Here is a 20,122-nt window from a genome sequence, read left to right on the forward strand (position 1 = left end):
AGGTTGAACCCCCCCCCCCGCTGAGGATTCGCTCTGCAACCAGGCGATTCAGGGACCACTCGTAAGGCATAAGTATTGTTCTGCTTAGCCTGTCCGCTATCACGTTGGATTTCCCCAGAATGTGCTTCGCCACCAGAAACCGTTGGGAAGTTATTGCCCAATTCCACACTCGCATGGCCTCTCTGCATAGGGGGTAAGATCGGGTACCCCCTTGCTTGTTGAGATACCACACTACTGACATGTTGTCTGAGTGTATCGCAATAGTCCCTGGAGGAAGAACTTCCTGAAGTGCCTACCACGCAAGAAGCACTGCTCTCATCTCTAGGACATTTATGTGTGAATGTATCTCGTGTTCTTGCCATGTGCCTTGGACTGCCCTGCCGAGATAATGCCCCCCCACCCCATCTGGGAGGCGTCCATGGTCACCGTGGCAACAGGGACGGGTGGAATGAAGGGCTTTCCCCCTGTTCAAATTGTTGGTGCATAACCACCAACGGAGGTCCTGCTTGCACTTGTCCGTGATTAAGATGGGATGAGATAGTGGAAGCCTTTGTAGAGACCACTGGACAAAGAGGAGCCACTGAAGAAGTCTCATGTGTAATCTCGCTAGAGGTACTAGCATGATAGTCACCACCATGGTCCCTAGAAGTTGTAGAACCACTCTTGCCCGTGCTTGCCTGAGTGGCATCAGTATATGAATTTGTTGTTGTAACACCATGACCTTTTCTTGTGGCAGGAATGCTCGCATTTGAATGGTGTCCAGCTCTGCTCCTATAAAAGTGACATGCTGTGAGGGCAATAAGGCAGATTTTTCCCAGTTTATCGTTATGCCCAACTGATGACAAACTGATGGTAGCGTCCTTCGTTTGAACTAGTTGATGCCTGGTGGGGGCGGTAAGGAGCCAGTCGTCCAGGTACGGAAACACCCGGTGAACACCCTGGGGGCTGTGGTGAGACCAAAGGGCAGGGCTCGAAACTGGAAGTGACTGGCTCCCAGCCGGAAGCGTAGATGACTCCTGGATAATTTGTCCACTTTGATATGGTAATAAGCATCCTTGAGATCGATGGAGCACATCCAAACTTTCTCTCCCAACAATGGGAGGATTGACTGTAGGGTGACCATCCGGAACTTGGACTTGTGTACGTAATTGTTGAGTTGATTGAGATCTAGTATGGGTCTCAGGTCCCCTGTTCTTTTCGGCACCAAAAAGAATCTTGAGTAAGTCCCTAATCCGATTTGGTCTGAGGGGACTGGTTGGATGGCTCCTTTTGCCAGCAGCTGAGACACCTCTGAGGCTGCTTGATCCCTTTGACTGGGTGGAACATCTGGGATTTTTGTTATTGGCGGGGGTACTGAAGAGAATGGAATGAGGTAACCTCCAGAAACTATCCTTAGTACCCATTGGTCCTGGGTGATGCTCTCCCAAACTTCCGGGTATAAGGAAACTCGACCCCCGACTGGCTCTGGATAAGCGCAGTCGGGCACACCCTCAGGAATGAGAGTATGGAGAGCTGCGAAAGGAGTCACGGTCTCCCGAATTGCGGGGGCCCCCTCTACCTCTTGAGCGACGTCTCCCTAAGTAACCTCCCTCCCCTGCCTCTGGAAGGGGGTTCACCTTGTGCGGCAGGAAAAAACCTCTGTGATTTCTTGAACCACACCCCCCCGCTGGGCCTTGGGATAAGGCCTAGAAGGAAGGGAAAAACGGACCCTCTTGCTCGCACCTGGTGAGCGTGTCTTTCACTTTGGTCCCAAACAAGGAGGAACCGTCAAACAGGAAGACTTAAAGGCCTCCGCAAAGTGACACAGGCGTAGCCAGGCCTGCCTTCTAAGTGCGACCCCAGAGCTCGCCGCTCTACTCGCTCCTTCAGCCGCATATGAAATGAGCCGCATGGATGAGTTAGTGATGGAATTAAGAGTTGAAACCTGTGCGTTAACAGTCTGAGCTACCGCCTCAGGTATGTTACCCGTAAGAGTATCTCCCAGTTCTTTGAGGAGATCTCTCTGGAGCTGAGTGAAGTGAGATAAATAATTCAGCGACTGTAAGGTGAAGGTTGCAGAAGAAGGGGTACGCTTAGACTCCTTGTTAGGAGGATGGACCGACAAGGAAGATTCTGCGACTTCCTTCTGGGTGGCTGCCGCCACCACCTTGGCATCTACTGGGGCTCCTTTTGATAGAAACTCTTTTCCCTGGGGTGCGGACAAGAACTTGTTGGGGCGCCTGGGTATGGGCTCTACAAAATCAGGATTTTCCCACACTCTCCGACAAATGAGGTCAAGTAGTTCGTCGAAGGGTGGAGACACCCAGCAGGCGGAAGGTTAAGTGCCAAAAGCCTTAAGGAATACTGACTCCTCCTAGGAAGGAGTTTTGGAAGGCCAGCCTCCTCTTTGTTTCAGTATCTCCAGGATATCAGAGAAGGAAACATCATCAGAGGAAGACTTGGGGGACCCTTCCTCGAGGTCAGTATCGGAGGTGAGAGATTCATCCTGGGAGTCTATGTGCTTCCTCTTGCACAACTTCTTTCTAGGGGGCTCCTCAGGCAAAGACTCTGGGAGACCCCCAGAAGGTTGGGGACCGCTCGTGGGGGTGTCCTTAGGGCCTGGCACTCTGCTGTCCAAGGACAGGTGAGTGTCAGAGGCTCTCGCCGGGGTGGTGGAGGACGGAATGACAGACCCGGGTGATGTAGCTGACGATCTTGCCAGCGCGCTCCACATGGCCTCAAAGGCAGGTCCTCCCGGCTCCGAGAACCGACAGGCCTCCGAGGTCACGACCAGGACCGGGGTCCCCCGAGCCGATGCACCGAGAGGGAGACTCGGAACTGACAGCTGTCCCGACGCATCCCCCTCGGGCCCGACCGAAGAAACCCGAGTCTCGAACCCTGTGGATGGAACCGACGAGGTCGGAGCCGAAGTCGGCACCGATAAACCCAAAGGGGGTATCGGAGCCGGCGCAGGAACATCACTCGGAGCGGAGCATACTGGCTCCGATGGCAAGGAAGTGCTCGGAGGAGGAATCATCGAGACGGGCATGGCAGTTGGCTCCGGAGCCGAGTGGGTCAGTGCCAAAAACAATTTGGCCAACACCGGCGATTGCAGGAGCCTCTGCACTACCCTGTCAACATCCAAATCAGAAAGCCTGGAGGATTTGGAGGAAATAGATGGAGACTAGGATCTTTTGTCCGGTGAACCAAGTCTGACACTGGGCGACTGGCTCCGAATGGGCTCAAGGATGATTGGAGCCAATGCCGTTTCAGTTAATACAGATACCTACTGCAGCCCCGAAGACAGAGGAGCCGAGGAGGTCGAGTCCAAAACTGTAATCTTCTCCGGGGGCTCCGAAGAGGCAGATGGAGCGGAGACCTTTTCTTGGACTTGGAAGCTTTAGACTTAGTACTAGAAGCCAAATCAATAGCTTCCTCAAAAGATGGTTTTAAAAGCCCTTTTAAAATTAACTTGTTTTTTTCTTTCCTGGAGCACCCTAGGACTGAAAGTGTGGCAAAAGCTACACGACTCCTGTAAATAGATGGCTCTGAGGCAGTAGACACACACAGAATGTCCATCCGTGATGGACATTTTATATCCACATTTGGAACATTTCTTAAAGCCAGAAGGCTTATGTTCCTTTGATCTTTGGACATTTTACTATGAACAGTCAAGGAAGCCTAGATGTAACATGCAAAAAATGGTGGGAAAACACCACACAATATCGAACACCAGATACTAACCAACAGGCACACTGAGCACCTCTAATCTAGACGGTTCACACAACAACACACAGTAGAAAAAACAACACAGCCACACACAAGAACCTCTAACTAAAACGGTTCTGCAAACCAAGGTTGATTTAAGTACAGAAGGGGTGGACTAGGTCCTCTAACTAAAACGGGCCTAGCCCGCTGGAACAGGAGGGATACCAAAAAACAAACAGCACTGAAACACACACATAAATTAGCGATCAGCAAGAGTTGCTATTAAAATAGCTTTTGGGTTTGAAAAACAACTTCCTCAATGAGAAAATAATAAAAGAGAGGGTACTTAGCCACAGCCAAGCGTGACCACATCCGAGCTCTACAAGCGGCAAACGAGATCTGGGAATAGGGAGCAGTGCACCCTGGGATACCCTCTTAGCCCAGCCAATGAGAGACTTTGAGCTAGTAAAAATCGGCTGAGTCGGAGCCGATATTCAGCTCCGAACCCACGGGTAAGAATGTAGGCGAGATAGGACTACATAACATCATCTTGTTTTTATCTTCTTTCTTTTGCTGCAAGTAGCTAACAGCTATTTATAGCATAGAACAAGCTCTGACAAACACATAAATGAGGCACAGTCAGGTAAACACAGAAGCAGCTCTGTTACAGAAGGTGTGCTTAGATGACAGTGCTTCACAGTCCTGCCATTCAATCTTAATGGCATGATAAAACAGCACCACTTCCTTATGTCTAGCATGAGTCATATAAAGGGGACTTGAAATGTATTCTGGGAGTAAGGAATAAAAGCAAGAAAACAAGATCACGTTACCTTGGCAGGCCCCATCATCCGCCATTTTCAGAGAAACATTAAAATTTAAAAGAAGCACTTGGAGTGAATTTGAGGCATTAAAATACCTCAAAAACAAAGATGGAATGAAAAAAAATATGTTTTCTGAGTTCTAAGGTGGAGTTTTCCTTTAAACACTTAACTCAGCCAAGTGTTAACATGTTTTAAATCATTTTGTACTTCTGGATGCTGTTACAAGGTAGCCACTGACTGCTGTTAAAGCTCAAGCAAAAGACTAGAACTTAACAGTGGAGAGGTGTGCTTAAATTCTTACTGAGCACATTTCTGATATCAGAAAGGTATTTAACTCGGTTAAATTTTCCCCAATTTTATAATATCACAACACTTCGTGCACTACATAGATTATGATCGGGTCTCTAATCATAACCAGCCAATATTATGTGTCCAAGACATGAATGCCAAAGAGATTCAACTCAGCAGTGAGGCTTTAGAGGAGAATCTTGGCATCCATGTCAAGAACACATAACGAAAAGTTATGACTGGTGAACTGATCACAATTCTTTACAGTACACACAGCTTTATCTGTACCATATATTATTAGGTTAAATAAACAAAAGTGTAGGAGGGAGGTCAAACAAAGAGTTGTCACAAATAAAGTGCTCCTCTGTAGAGTCAATGGCTTTTAAAAGCTGTTTTACTTTCTGCTGATGCTTTTTGCTAGCTGACTGGCACTCTTCTGTTAATCCCTAGCACAAGTCCTGACCTTAACAGTGCTTAACAAGCTTTTCTTAAGCATCCCTAAGCACTGTTAACCATGTTGCTAGTGCAAGATCCAATCTTAACAATTTGATCTTCTTCCCAATTTCAGAGTGGAACTGCAGTAATCTATGTGCTACATTCCTGATATATACTCTTCTGACATCAGAAAAGTACATAACTTTTGTAGTGCGTGGAACGCCATTTTTGCACTTCAAAACTGTAAAAAGGATAAACCTGTTATGTGCTACTGCAGTGGAAGGCCCGACTGTAACGACACTTTCAAAGGTGTGTTATGTACCCCCTAAGCGCTGTGACAGTTGGGGCGATCCGCCCTGGGTGGCACTTTTGGGACTGTCAGATTTTTTTTTTTTTTAACTAAAAATAACTTTTTTTTTTAAGGGCGTTCTACTTTAAGAACAGTCCCGTATCATCATCACTTCCTGTTCTTCTGGTCTAGCCACATTACATCTGTGCGTGCTGTTCTTCTTCCTGTCTGCTTGGACAATTTTAAAATATTTTTGCTGCCAGTTCCAAGTAAGGGAAGATCCTTAGGTACAAGAAACAAGAGCCTGAATTCTCTACCCGTGGTGCTGCGGTAGCGTTGTCGCCTCACAGTAAGACATTGTCCTGTTCGTTTCTCAGCTAGAGCGTATTCTGTGTGGAGACATGCGTGAATGGGCGTACCTTCGTTGAAGGTTGTGCGTCAGGGCCGGCAACTCGGCATGTAAAAATTTACTGACAATCATTAGCGGACCGGAGTTCCACTGTGGCGACCCCTAACCGGTAAAAGCCGAAAGACACAACCACCTCTGGTGATTCAAGAAGTTGAGTCCATAGTTCTCAACTGTCTATATTTTCACAGAGTATCTGGAATGTTTGGCTCACACTTTTGGTCTGTTCCTCTTAAAATATGTGGTTTTCTGGCATATCAGTGAGAACTGAATACACTAAATAATGATAGCCATTTAAGTTTCAGTCTTCCTATCTTTCTAGAAAAGCATAACACAAAACACTTTATTCTAGCAATGTTCTAAAATTACGCAAGTAATGTTTAAAATGTGTCCCTGGTTTGGGGCCTTTGTTCATCCCCCCCAATAAATAATTACTTTTTCCAAATTTCTTGTACTGCAAAGCTGAGAGATTTAATTGAGTGTCAAGTGGATTTTTCAAGGAGCTGAGAGCTTCAGAGGAAGAGAAGTTTAGTGCTGCTCATGCAAAGTCTTTTTGCATTCTTAATATCACACCAGGTAGTATACTTGCTTTTGATGCAGAAGGCTGTGGATTCTACTCCCACAGTATGTAGATGGATTGCTGATACTGTACTGTGTTGTACTTTAAAGGGAGTGAATGCTGCAGTCCTGAGAATGTCCTCCTTTGGAGGAGATACCTAGTAACTATGAACCTGTTATTATGCCATCCATTCCTTACTGCAATATTACTAGCTTATCATTTTTTTAATGTCACATAGGTAATTTATTCTTCAAGGGAAATGTTCTGAATTGGGGAGTTTTGTTATTATTGGTTCATACATTTTATTTTATTGCTTACTGGAAAAATGTTTAAAACAATAAATTTAAAACGCGCTCTAATAAGTGTGCTGTATTATACAAGGAATATAATTTAATACAATCGGGAAGGTGCTTGCATGGTCCTAAGTATGTATGATTTGAGAACAAACCCAAAAGTAAACTTTATCTACTACTGCCCAGATGCATTTTCTTTGAATGTGGGTTTCAATGCTGTTTCAATGAATGTGAGTTTCAAGTGTAGAGAAGTTTTAATACTTAGTCTGCTTTCATTGTGAGACTGTATTGCTTTAACAGATGTCTATCAGTGTTTGTGGTATAAAATTTTAAATAAAAGTTTTAAATGAAATCCAAATAATTATTATAGAATAAAGTATAAAGCAGTATGCACATTACATTGTTTATGGTTAATGGGGAGAAACGGCCAAGTGATGGGACACTAGAATGGCTGCAGGGGGGGGGGGGGCATTTGACCATGATTTTGTAAGTGGGGAGGGATGACAAACTCGAAGACAGCCCCAGGCGGCACAAACTCTAGCGATGCCACTGAAGGGAAGGGATGTTACTACTGTCCCTGAATATCTTTCCTTCTATGACCAAGAAAGCTTATAGACTGTCTATGCAACAGCACTTGCTAAGTAATTTACTGGCTTTCACAGTTAATAAAACACTTTTTTCTTTTTAACCAATAGTACATGAAGTAGACAAGAAGACTTCATGCACTACAAAGAGTTATGATAGAGTCTTACTGATCATAATCCACTACTATGTGTTCTCAAAATGTATGCCAGAGTTGCCTCTTTCTTGGCATCCATATCTCGAATACATAATAACGTGGTTACAATCAGAGACGCCATCATAACCCTCTATGTTATACACCTTTCAAAACAGTGTTCTCATACTGGAGCAGCCACCAAAGAATGGTGTCAGAAATCTCTGATGCCTTGGAAAGCTGTAATATACTTCATGATGACACAAGCACAGACACAGCAACAGAAAAAAGCATATCAAAATGAAGTGTCTAGAAGCTTTAAAGCAGTTACTGATAAGAGGTACTTTGGCCACTGTCTGTGTGGCAGCATAAAGTATCTTACAGTTGTCAAAGCTGTAAAGCACTTTTTTTTCCCTCTGTGTAACTGGTAGTACATCAAGGCAGCTAAAGCTCCATGTTCTACAAAAATTATGAACAGATTTCTCTGATAATAACCAGTTAGTTATGTGTTATGGAAATGGATGTTAAGAATCACTTCTCAAGCATCACTTCCATCTCAAGGAAAATCTTACAGACCTAAACACCATCCTTTGTGTTAAGTGAAGAATATGGCATTTGTTGGGAAACACATTTTATGCACTGAAGGAATAAGACTTGAAAATACCGATATACGTGTCTTTCACAGAAACGAGTTAGTGTGACAAACCATCACCAAAATGAAGAGGTATACAGTCAAGGTAAAGAAGAACAAGTAAAACATTAAGCCGCCTCTGTGCAAATCCTTTGAAAGTGTTCATCTGACATACTTGGTTTATCATGGAAGCAGACATCGAAAGGAAGGTATAAACATCATAGAAAGAAAGCAGAAGAAAAAATAAAGATGATGTATCTATATGACTTCACATACAAGGATACCTGAAGTGTGTCATGTTGGGAACATAAGAGAAAGGTCATAAAAAGAGTACATACAACCTACTACATATATTCATTACTATTGTTTCTGCACTTAACTAAAACTGAAAACTCAGATGGAAAGAGATCAGTTTAAAAATAATTTTGTATCTGGAAAAGTGGCAACACCTCACAATGCGTTTTTTTTAAGCAGAAGAAATTAAATAATCACTTAATTCAAACCTTGCCATAACAAGGGAATAACATGCATTACAAGGTTTAATGCTGGTTTTCACTTTATATAAGGACCCATACATAAAAATGATAATCAACACTGAACTTTGATTTCATTCTGCAATCCGCTTTCTGGTGTGCTGGAATTGATACAAAATGAATTGGCAAGGAATGCCTGCCCATAGACAAAGAACTCAGAAACACATAGCATCCTGCACCACTTGGGTTTGAGCTTCAGTTAATGTGACTCTTTCTTGGCCATCTCAAAATCCAAACTGGTGCTAACAGCTGCCTATATCTTATAGCACAAGCAGGCCACTCACCATTCTATTTTGCTTTGCAAAGGCCCTATTCTAAAAATCCTTTGAACACACTCACCTTTTTACAGTTTCACAGCCTTCCAGATATGCCTGCTGTGAAGGTTACTCCTGGACTGACTACAGTCCATTTCTGAAATGTTAGACAGTCAACACACAGGGGCCAAATATGTCAGGAAGCTCTAGCAAAAAAATTAAAGCCACAAGGATGAACCAGTCCTTCATTGATATACACCAGATTTCTATTCTCTTACCAAGGGAAATATTTCTTAAACTGCATGACATTCTATTTGCACCCCCCTTGTGTGTGTGTGTGTGTGTGTGTGTGTGTGTGTATATGTATATATATATATATATATATATATATATATATATATATATATATATATATATACATATACATACACATATACATACACACACACACACACACACACACACACACACACACACACACACACACACACACACACACACACACACACACACACACACACCATGCAAAATAATCAAGGACTGCATGGGTCTCGGCTGTTCTGCTGAGTCTATTTGCTTGACTGATCAGCTGGTCACAGGCAGTGGTACATTATTGTAATAGCAGGCATGAAAAATACGCCCCCTCTCCGCTATTATATAATCTTGCAGGTAGTATTTATAAGGAGCAAGAGTTGTAAGGGGTATTCTGGGGAGGGGGTTACTGTCCTCTTGCAAAAAATATATATATATATTAACACACACATACCATGCATACACCAAGGATGTTAATATTCCGTACTGCACCTTAATGAAAGACAGCTCTCTCTGGAAAAATTGACACTCACCCACAAGCCAGCCCTCTGATAATCTACTTTTACTCCAGAACTGGGATTCTGGCATCACAAATGAAAATAAATACTATCATCACACCTAAGACACAACATTGCCATCCACCACTCTCTACATAATTACAAAACCATCACCCTGCACTTTCAAATTAGTTTGAACATCACACCTTAAAAATCATCACGCACAGAATCACACAGTATGAGTGACAGAACAGCTTCAGAATATTAGGAGATGCATGCTGTTCTTTTTAAGTGTCAATGATGTGACCAATCCTTATAAAAATAATACAAGATACCTGTCACATTTCACTCATAAGCAGCTTGCACAGTATGTTGATTTTAGCCAGAAAGACTGGTCACAAATTAATCACAAAAGATGTGACTCAGGCAACAAAAAGTAGTGTTGTGTTACAGATATTAGACAACGAATATGTCATTGCCTACATACTGACTCATAACCCAGTCATCCAGGGTCCCGAGTTGTTACAGCTAAGGGACAACATTGCCTAAAATATTCATCCCTTACCAGTGGCCAGCTCTGTCTCCCTTTAATCCATACAACTAAATTCAAGCAGACTTGTAACACTTCTAAAAATACCTGTCATTCCTTCCTTAAGACCACTGTCAAACAAATTGTCTGTTGTACTACTCACTTAAAACTGTAAAACAATGTAAAAGAAGGACATCATTGTTATGACACTTTATCCTTGCTTATTCTAAAAACAACTTATACTACATTCATATACTCTAACTGGACTGAATCCAGGCCTGTGGGAAAATATGTTTGTATTCTGCTGGCTCGCCTTAGCAGACGAACATTTTAGATGATCTCTCATAATACAGTTCCTAGAATGCTTCAAATACATAGCATGAGCTGGCAATTCCAAAATTAACTACTCATTAAATGCTTTTCACATGAAGAAAGCTTCAACAGTAAACAAAGATCATTCTCTGTGAGCCCCAGCTTAAAGCCAGATCATACTACTGTTTGGACGCTACACATTTTTTAATCAAATAGTCATTATCCTGCAATACTGGAACAGTGAGGGGGCATTTTATTTTTTCTTTCTTTCTTTCTTTTTCAAGTAAAACGCATTGCTCCAACTCCCTGTGGAGAAGAGTTCAGCCTATGACCCAGATGACCCAAGTCCAAATATCAGCTTAGGCACCAAAAAAGTCAGATAAGGGAATACGAGTGAGGGGCTAAGGCTATCTTCACTCATTCAAGGGGAGGAGGAAGAGGATCTAGGGCAGACCATGGCTCCAGCTCACAGGCCATTGACCGTGGATGCAGGCTTGATATCCCAACCCAGTGACAGCACCTCTTGGGAAGGTGAGACCATGCACACATCAAGGGAAGGGTGTTGAATATCCTGAGATGACATGGTGCTTGCATCATCCACCTGGAGGTGGGGTTAAGGCATAAGAGAAAAGACAACCACAGTCTGCATCGGCAAAGATACAAAGTGCCAATGGAGACCTGTGCACTTCTTAACCTCAGGACTTGAGGACTTGAACAGTATGAATGCCACAGGGCTATGGTGTTGGGTGACAGCCCAGAATAATCCAGGCTAGAAAATGAGGGCACCCATCTACAGCACTGGCCAAGTAAATGACTGTGGTATGGGGAGAGCCAACACATACTTGCATGGTTACCTGAATGCCAGCCCCTTCTGGATAGCTCTCAACCCATCTTGGGGATACCTAGTATAGGAGAAAAGAAAGAATCAAGTCCAGTTGGGGGAGACTTGAGGGTCAAAAAGCATCTACAAAAAAATTCTTACAACCTTTACATCAACACCAGTGGCTCCTTCCCTCAACTTCAACCTTTAATCACAGCTGAACATTGGACAGATACAGCATTAAGAAAATATTCGCTGAGATGGGTCCACTACAAGGGGAAATCTGTCATCTCGATGACAGGTTGTCATTTCTCCTTGAATACCTCTTACCATTTTAATACTGTGACATTTTTACCTTTCCATTTTGTGCTATACTTATATATACAGACACACTAACAGAAAAAAAACTGTCCCCATACAATTTACAGCAAAAGCTGTCACAACACTGCCTGGATGCTAAACAGGGGATGCTATCATAATGAGTGCTGCTGGTCCTAGGGCTCGTATCATGTGGAACCTATGTAATTCTTAAATACCAGTCAAATGCAAAATATTATCTCAAAAACAGGGACAATAAGGCTCGCAATACCAAACATTATCAGTCGTGTCCAAGGTTCCCAATCTAACTCAAGTGGCAACTGTACATCTATATTTACTCCTCTTCATATGATCAATCTTCTTTGCTTTAGCCTGACTCAGTGGCATAATACATCTCTATGACACAGCTGACTTGAGTTCAATTAACAGCTTACACATTAAGGAGCCAAACGGGGTAATAGAAGTTACCAGTCAACACAAGTTCACCTAGCCTGAGGAAGGGAGAGGTGGTTCAGGTCAGCTGACCACCACCATAAAAGTGGAGGCTTGTACGGCATTGAAAACAGCCAAGACAATGGATGCAAGTTTTGAAATGCCAAGTCAGTGAGACCAGCCTGTATCAGAGAGAGAGAGTGTGTTTGTGTGTGTGAGGTAGCATGTATGGACATGAGGATGACCACAGTGATGTGGGGCTATCATAAGCCCTAATTCCTCACCCAGGTGGCTTATCAGAAATTCCCACACTGCCTGTGCTGATGACAGTTTCTCAAAAGGCCTTCTAGCAGGTCAGGAGAAATGGGAAAAGTGGGGATCAGGATCGTAGGTGATGGTAGTCCTCCCCTGCAGGTGTCTTGGGCTGCTAGTCCAGATAGTTTAGAAGAGGTTGGCCACAGAAAGAATGAAGGTCTACACACAGCCAAGACACAAAAAAGTCTTATGAATGTCTGGACAACATCTACCTCTGACTGGCTTTCACCCGTGTTAATGGACAAGTGTCACCAAGACAGAATGAATGAGCAGAGACTCATATGTGAGATTTGATGATTGGCAGTTTGGGAGGTAAAAAGCACAAAAACTTCTCTCCTGGGCTCATCCTACATGCATCAGTGTAATTATTTTCTGTGCCTATCAAGGATGAAAAGCATTCCTACTACTACTATTGGTCAGAATGTTTTTTTTTTCTCCAAGCTTCTTTGGATACTGGTTCTCTAGCACTTCCTACTGCTTCTCATGACCTGGGGTTGTTGCCAACAAAAATCTCGTTCCAGTTGCACCATTTCTCCATTTCTCAGTAGAACATGCATATTTATCATGTCTACAGTGCTATGTTAGGCAATAAACAAGTGCATACATTCCACCCAAAATGACAGTCCAAAATCTCACCCTTATGGGTTCTTAATCATCTTTGCTACACTTCTGTGGGATTCCTATTGAAATGTCAGCACTTGAAATGCTGAGTGCTGACAAGCTCAAAAAAACAGGCCAAAAGCCCAGGAAAAGTTCAAATTCCCCCACACCTCCTATTGCGGCGAACAACCCCCCCCCCCCACACACACACACCTCCTGGACTTACATATACCAACTCCAAGATCATCATGCCTCGTTAAAAAAGGAATATTCCAAGAAATGGCCTTCTCAGACAGAGTATGCAAATCCATTTTTTGGCCATTCAGTCTCTATGTTTTGGGATTCTGTCCAGCAGGTCCCTACATTTCAAATGGTTACCATTTTGTGCATCTTCCTAGCACTGCATTGTTTTTTATGAGAAGGTCTCTGAAAAGAAACCACTCTATGTTTACTTTATTATTTCAAAGTTACACTGACAGGTCCAGATTTTCTCATTTGTTCTGTGTTCCATTCTCAGACAAAACAAAATTATATCAGTCACTCAGAAATTCTTTACAACTGATTTTTTTCTAGGTTCTTTTTCCCCCTGCCTGGTGACAATCAAGCCCTCACCATCAAACTTGAGCCTTCTAGTTCATTCAGGCAGACATTTGGATGATTTATGCACTTTCCAGCATCCCTGCAATGATGGGGACTTGTGAAAGGCTCTACCCCTGTACTGTGTGACTTGACATTCCCTTACTCATGAAGAAGGCTACGGTTGAGCAGCTTTAAGGCCAAAAGCCTGCCCCAAGCAGTTATCTGCATCACTGCCCTAATATGCTTTCAGGGGAGTTGAGCCCCAGAAGTGGAAGACGCTGGCAATCAGCTTGTTTCCTACGGTTGGTTGCACACACCACATACAAATGCCCTGGCCCTAAACAACAGACGCACTTCTTGTGAGCATCGGAATTTGGGATCTTGGGCCCACAAGAAGTGCATCTCTTAAAGCCCATTGGTTTTTGGACATGATGAGCAAAAACAACCAAGATAAGAACACGTGCGCACATAAACAAACACACACACACACACACACACACACACACACACACACACACACACACACACACACACACACAGGGTTAACAGAGATAAGCTACTAAACAATTCAACACTACTATACAACTTTAACTCTAGCAAAACTTAAACCTTTCTTTCTTATTTGTTAAAGACAAGGGAGTGCCACTGGCATGAGAGGGAAGGCAGAGGTCCCTAACTAATGACTGTGAATATTAACAGAGGAGGAAGGTGAAAGGAAACAAGAAGAAAAAATATTTTGTGAAGTTTTTAGAAAAAATTATATAAAACAACTTATCTTTAAGTTCAAAACTCGCTTGAGACTGGAACCACATCTGGATGCAACACACGACAAATGAGATCTGAGGAGTTGGGGAAGGTATGGTACATTATGGGAAGAGGTAGGAGCTCGACACTTGGATCCTAAAGTCTTGGAAAAGCATCAGAGTCATATCTGATGTTGGATCTGAGACCCATCATTGAAGAAGAATGAAAAGGACAACATCAGATCTTATAGTTTGTACCCGTGGCAGGGGAAGGGAGGCTGTCATTGATCGTGTAGAACAAGGTTTCTATGAATTCTAGCACGAGTTGGTTCTAGCTGAGATTTGTTGAGATTGATTATACTGTCTAGGTAAGAGTACAACTGGAGTACACAATCTCTTGCTTTGATCAATAGATGCCTGGTTGGAGCATTAACGAGCCAGTTGTCCACGTAAGGAAACACTTGGAAACCGTGTAGTCTCAAGTGAGCTACTACTACTGCCATGCATTTGGTAAACACCCTGGGGCCTGTAATGAGGCCAAAGGATAGTGCTCTGAATTGGTAATAACTGGCTCTTAGACAGAAGGGTAGGTATCTTTTGGATATCTGTTCACTTTTATGTGATAATACACATCCTGAAGATCTCTTGAGCACATCCAGTCTTCCTTGTACTGGAAAGGCAAAATGGACTGAGAAGTGACCATCCACTATTTTGTATACCAAACTGATATGTTTAGTTTGTTGAGATCCAAAACTGGTCTCCAGTCTTGTTTTCTTTGGTATTAAAAAGAATCTTAAACAAGTTCCGGATTCTTTCTGGTCTGGGGGGACCTCATGGATGACTTTTTCTAGCAGCTTTTTTATTTCTAGTGCTGCTGATTTCCTCTGACTGGGTGGTATGTTAGGAATTTTGATTACCTCTAAAGGGAGAGGAAAGGGAAAAGGGAATTGTATAACTTTTGGAAATAATCCTCTGCACCCATGTATCTTCTGTAATGTCTAGCCAAGCTCTTTGGTGCAGGGATAGCCGACCCTGATTGCCTCCAGAGGTGGACAACTGGGTCTCCTTTCAGAAGCACTGATAGGGTCTGCTGGAGGAGGAATCTCTGGACCCCTGGTTCTGTGGACATCCTCTGCCATGTGGGTGGAGTCTTCCATTAGATATGCCCCCCTCTGCCCCTGGAGGAACTATCTCCATGTGGATCATGGAAAGGATGCTGAGATTTTGTAAACCACATATTCCAACCATGTCACTGAATCCTAGAAAAGGTTATCTGAGGAGTTGAACAATGTACACCCATTGCAGACAAGGTCTTATCATCTTGCTCACACCTGGAGAGTATGTCCTTCACTTTGGAGCCAGACAACAAGCTTCTATCAAAAGGAGCACTAACGAAGGAAGACTTGAAGGGTTCCACAAACCACACAGGTGCATCCAGGGCCCAGGCATGCCTCCTAATGGAAATGCCTGAACTCTCCACGTTTGAGGTACCTTCAGCTGCATGTGAAATTACCTCATAAATGAATTAGTAATGGACTGTGAGGTAGCCAGCTGTGATGCAATGGAAGTCTGTGCCTCAGCAGTTACTGCTCCTGAGAGGGATTTGGAGAACTCTTTAATCAAATTCCTCTGTTGTCTGGTAAAGTGTGCCAAACAGTTCAGCAATCTAAGAGTGAAAGTTGCTGAAGCATAAACATACTTCACAAATCTAAAATGAGAGAGAAGGTAGTCCCAAAACAAAGGGCACAAGTAAATACAAATAAAATCCACGGCCACTGCACATCACAAGCTGAAGAATCTGTCTATCACCCTAGACTCTCTGCTAGGGGATGAACAGATAGAACTCTGTTCCACGAGTTCTTTCTTTGTGGCCACCACTATGACAATGGCATCTACTGGTACTCCCTTGCTCCAAAACTCTTTCCCCTTGGGTAGTGCCAGGATACTATCTGGTCTCTTGGGAATTGTTTCAATAGAATCAGGTTCCTTCCACGCCCCCGAGAGATCAATTCAATGAGCTCGTTGGTGGGTGGAGTCACACAGGAAGTAGATAGGCCAGACGCAAATTTCTCCATGAATACCACTTCTTCTTGGGAAGGGTTATCGGTAGACCAACCACCCCTTTGCTTAAGGATCTCCAATATGTCTCCAAAGGAGATGATATCAGGTGGTGATCTTGGGGACCCTTTGCCTTCATTGAAAGTATCTTCTGTGATTGATTCCTGAAGGGAGTCAGTGTCTCCCTCTTGCACTTTCTCTTCCTAAGGACTTTCTTGGTAGGGTGCTCTGGAGAAGTATCAGGAGAAATAAGGATACCCTGTTGGGTGGCCTGATGACTTTGAGGTGACTGTTCTTGCATGGTAGAGTGATGAGGTTCATGGCACAAAGACATCTGGGAAACAGATGGAAGATCCAAGGGAGGAAGAACTGCCTGAATTCTGGAAAAGAATACTCTCTCTACTATCTCAAAAGTAGAATGTCCTGGGGAGAAGGGAGCTGCAAAGGCATGCTTCTGGACCATCAGCTCCCTCTGACCTGAAGGCAGCCTACCCGAGGCAGAATAAAGAGCTGAATCGTCCAATGCCAAAGCTCCAAGGGGCAGCTCTGACCACTTCTGAGTCAACTCTAGCACCTTGGAGCGGACAAGAGCTCTTTGGCTTTGAGAGTTGTCCATCTCTGACACCACTGAAGCCAGTACACTCAGAGAAGAAATTGGATCCAAAGACACCACCATCTTTGGATCCAAAGCAGACCATCCTGGAAGGCTAGGATCCAAGAGCTGTGAAACTGAAGGACAGGTCAGAGGAGGAGGCAAGATGGGTGCAGTAACATTGGTGATGGTCTTCTGATATGAAGGGGCAGAAGCCAGGATAACGTCCATCTGTGTCTATGCAGAGACAAACCATCATTATATCCACATCTGCCTCTGTAAGATACCTGGAAGAATAAGAAGCAGCAGCTAAGGAGGGTGATCTTGAATGACGGTGCCTCTCTAAAAAAGGGGAAGGTAGCAGAAAGGGATCGGTTCCAGAGAGGATGCACAATGGGTTGTGGGGAGCTGTTTTGGCTCTGAAAGAACTGGGTCTGAGGAGGCAGACCTAATGTCTGAAGCAGTGGGATCCCAGGATTTAGGCTTTGGATCCAACTTTTTTGAGACCTTCCGGGTTAATTCCCTGTTTGGATCCGAAATAGTGGAGAATCCACAAAGTTCAGTAGTCGTTTCCTCAACTCTTTCTGGCAAGCCTTGGAGGGATGAGCTCCAGCCAGCAATTCAGAAAAACTATTGGAAGAAGTCCCTTCAAAAATCAACTTGTATTTTCCTATACACTAAAGCCCTACAATTAAACAAATTACAAATCGTACAAGGGACTTCCTATGGGCAAGGCTCAGACAATACACTCAAGAGTTGTGGGTGTCAGAAAAAGGAATCTTGTGCCCACACTCCTTGCACTTTTTGAATCTGGAAGATTTTTCAGCCATATTCCCAGCAAGGATGTATAGAAATAAGTTATTTTTTATTTAAGTAAGAAGAAGAAAGAAAGGGAAAAACTACCAGAAATGGTAGGGAAGATTACCAGAAATGGCAAAAAGGGACAGATAGTGGAAAATTCCTACCAACATTGGTATTTAGATGCACTAGAAAAATTTGTAGGGATAAGGGAGGTTATAAAAGGATAACTGGTATGAACAGATATAAGAAAAAGATATTAAGAATGGAAAAACTTTTGTAATTCACTATAACTCTTGAGAGCTGACAGCGACCATATCTGTACACCATGGCAGCAAACAAAATCTGAGGCATGGAGGGGGACTATAACATCATGGGTAAGGGGGGAGCTCAAGTGTGTGCAGTAGGCCATAAGCTGTAAAAAGAGGCTGAGTCGGTTCCAAGGATTGCATCTGAACCCACATATTGAGGAATGAATGAAAATTGACAACATTAGATTAAGTGTTCCCAATAAGAGTGGGTTCAGCTCTGTGTCCACTGATATGTATACTGGTTATCTACTACATTAGCATACAGGTCAAAGGCGACACATGAACAAAGCTGCTGGAAGCAGATGATGTCACATTACAAAGCAGACTCTGAACAAGAACTTCAGCAAATGAAAGGGGAATAGAATGTAAAACTGGAAATATGAGACACAAAACTAAGTGCAGGGAAGACATGTATCATGGCAACAAGTGGGGGAAATCAGAAGAGGCTGAATATTGAGCTTGAAGAGAAAATAGTGGAACAGGTTAACAACTTCAAGCATCCAAGAGGGATGGCTGAGTAGAAGGGAAGTCTGAATCAGAAGATTAAATCTAGAATCAGAGGTGCAATCAACTGGCACAGAATGTCAGGGGCAGCATATGACAGAAGAATGCAAAGAAGCTGAAAAGTATGGTATATAAAACAGTGGTTGACCAGTACTTCTGTATGTCACAAACCTGGGTACGGGCAGTGAAGGCACAGATGTTGAGGATGCTGGAGGTGATGGAGAAAAAAATGCTCAAGTTGGGGAGTAGGATATATACATTAGGACAGATGAAAAAATGACATCATCATAGCATAAGCCATAATTGCTCAACAGCAGAGATAGGCAAAGAGAGCAGATTACAGTGGTTTGGCCACATGTGCAGAAAAAAACAGATGATTTGGTGAAGAAGACTTGAGAGAGAGAAAGACGGCAAAAGGAATTGAGGACGTCCAGCCAAGAGATGGATAGGTTGTGTTAAGAAAGACTAGCAAAAGTAAGGCAGACTGTTGAAGGCAGAAGACTGGCATGGAATTGAGAATTTTGGCAACAGTCAACATGACATCACAACCCCATGTAGGAAAAAGGCAACTGATGATGAGATGCCTTCCAGTTTTTCTAACCTGTGCCACAGCCTTGTTTCATACTAGACTCTGTCTACACTGCTGCTTTCTCAGGCAACAATCTGCTTTACAGAACCATAATCCTTTCAATAATAAAGTACTTACACAGATGCCTCTCCCTCAAGCTACTGTCTTTTTAAGTCATTTGCACCCTATGTAATCATCTCACCATATCTGAGAAACAAAAGACATTTAGAAATATTTTATCACATTCATCTTCATTCTGCTTTTCAGTAAGAAAATACTCAAAGGACATTAATTACTATCCCTTAGTAAATGATCTACTTGTACTCCTAAACCACACAGCTTCCTGTACTCAATTCTCTCTCTCATTAGTTGGAAGGCCTCCAAAGCATGTTCAATACTTAAAGAATGGTCCGGTTAATTACTGCAATGGAGGACTACATTCTCTATTCATGTCATCAGTGTCACTATGTACACAGCACAAGCTCTGTTGAATTACTTAGGTTCATAGGTAGGTACTAGGCTATCTGCCTGAAGGTATTTATAAGCCCAACCAGAATGTGTTGGCTTTCGCCGACCCCTTAGATTAGTTCCCTGTGCCTCTGTACAGCAGAGCCATTGAAGTGATCCCCGGGGTAAACTTTCTGTTTCCCATCCACTCATCAAGGTTTGTCATTAAGAGTGTTAGCGAGGAGCTCTGCCTAATGTAGACTGGAATGTTGTTCCAAAGCATGGGAAGTCTCTAGGACAGGAATCTATCCCTCCAGCATGTCCTATTTATTGTTGTGTTGAGGTTTAAATCCCTAGAGTGTGTGGCTCGAGGGGATAAGGTTTTTTTAGGTGGAGCATGTCCATCAATTCTGGGTTGGACATGGTCTTGTATGTGAGGCAGAGATCACCTCTGAGTAGGCGGTATGCAACAGAGT

The 20,122-nt window shown here is 43.3% G+C and overlaps 1 protein-coding gene across 1 annotated transcript in view; it reads right to left on the reverse strand.

Annotated features, from left to right (window-relative positions):
- Window positions 1-20,122, reverse strand: part of GATB (glutamyl-tRNA amidotransferase subunit B) — a 677,264-nt gene that overhangs the window by 328,162 nt on the left and 328,980 nt on the right. The gene's annotated exons all lie outside the window — the stretch shown is intronic.

Source organism: Protopterus annectens, chromosome 2.part1 (genome assembly GCF_019279795.1).
Source record: "Protopterus annectens isolate FY-2018-M chromosome 2.part1, PAN1.0, whole genome shotgun sequence".
NCBI classification, from domain to species: domain Eukaryota; kingdom Metazoa; phylum Chordata; order Ceratodontiformes; family Protopteridae; genus Protopterus; species Protopterus annectens.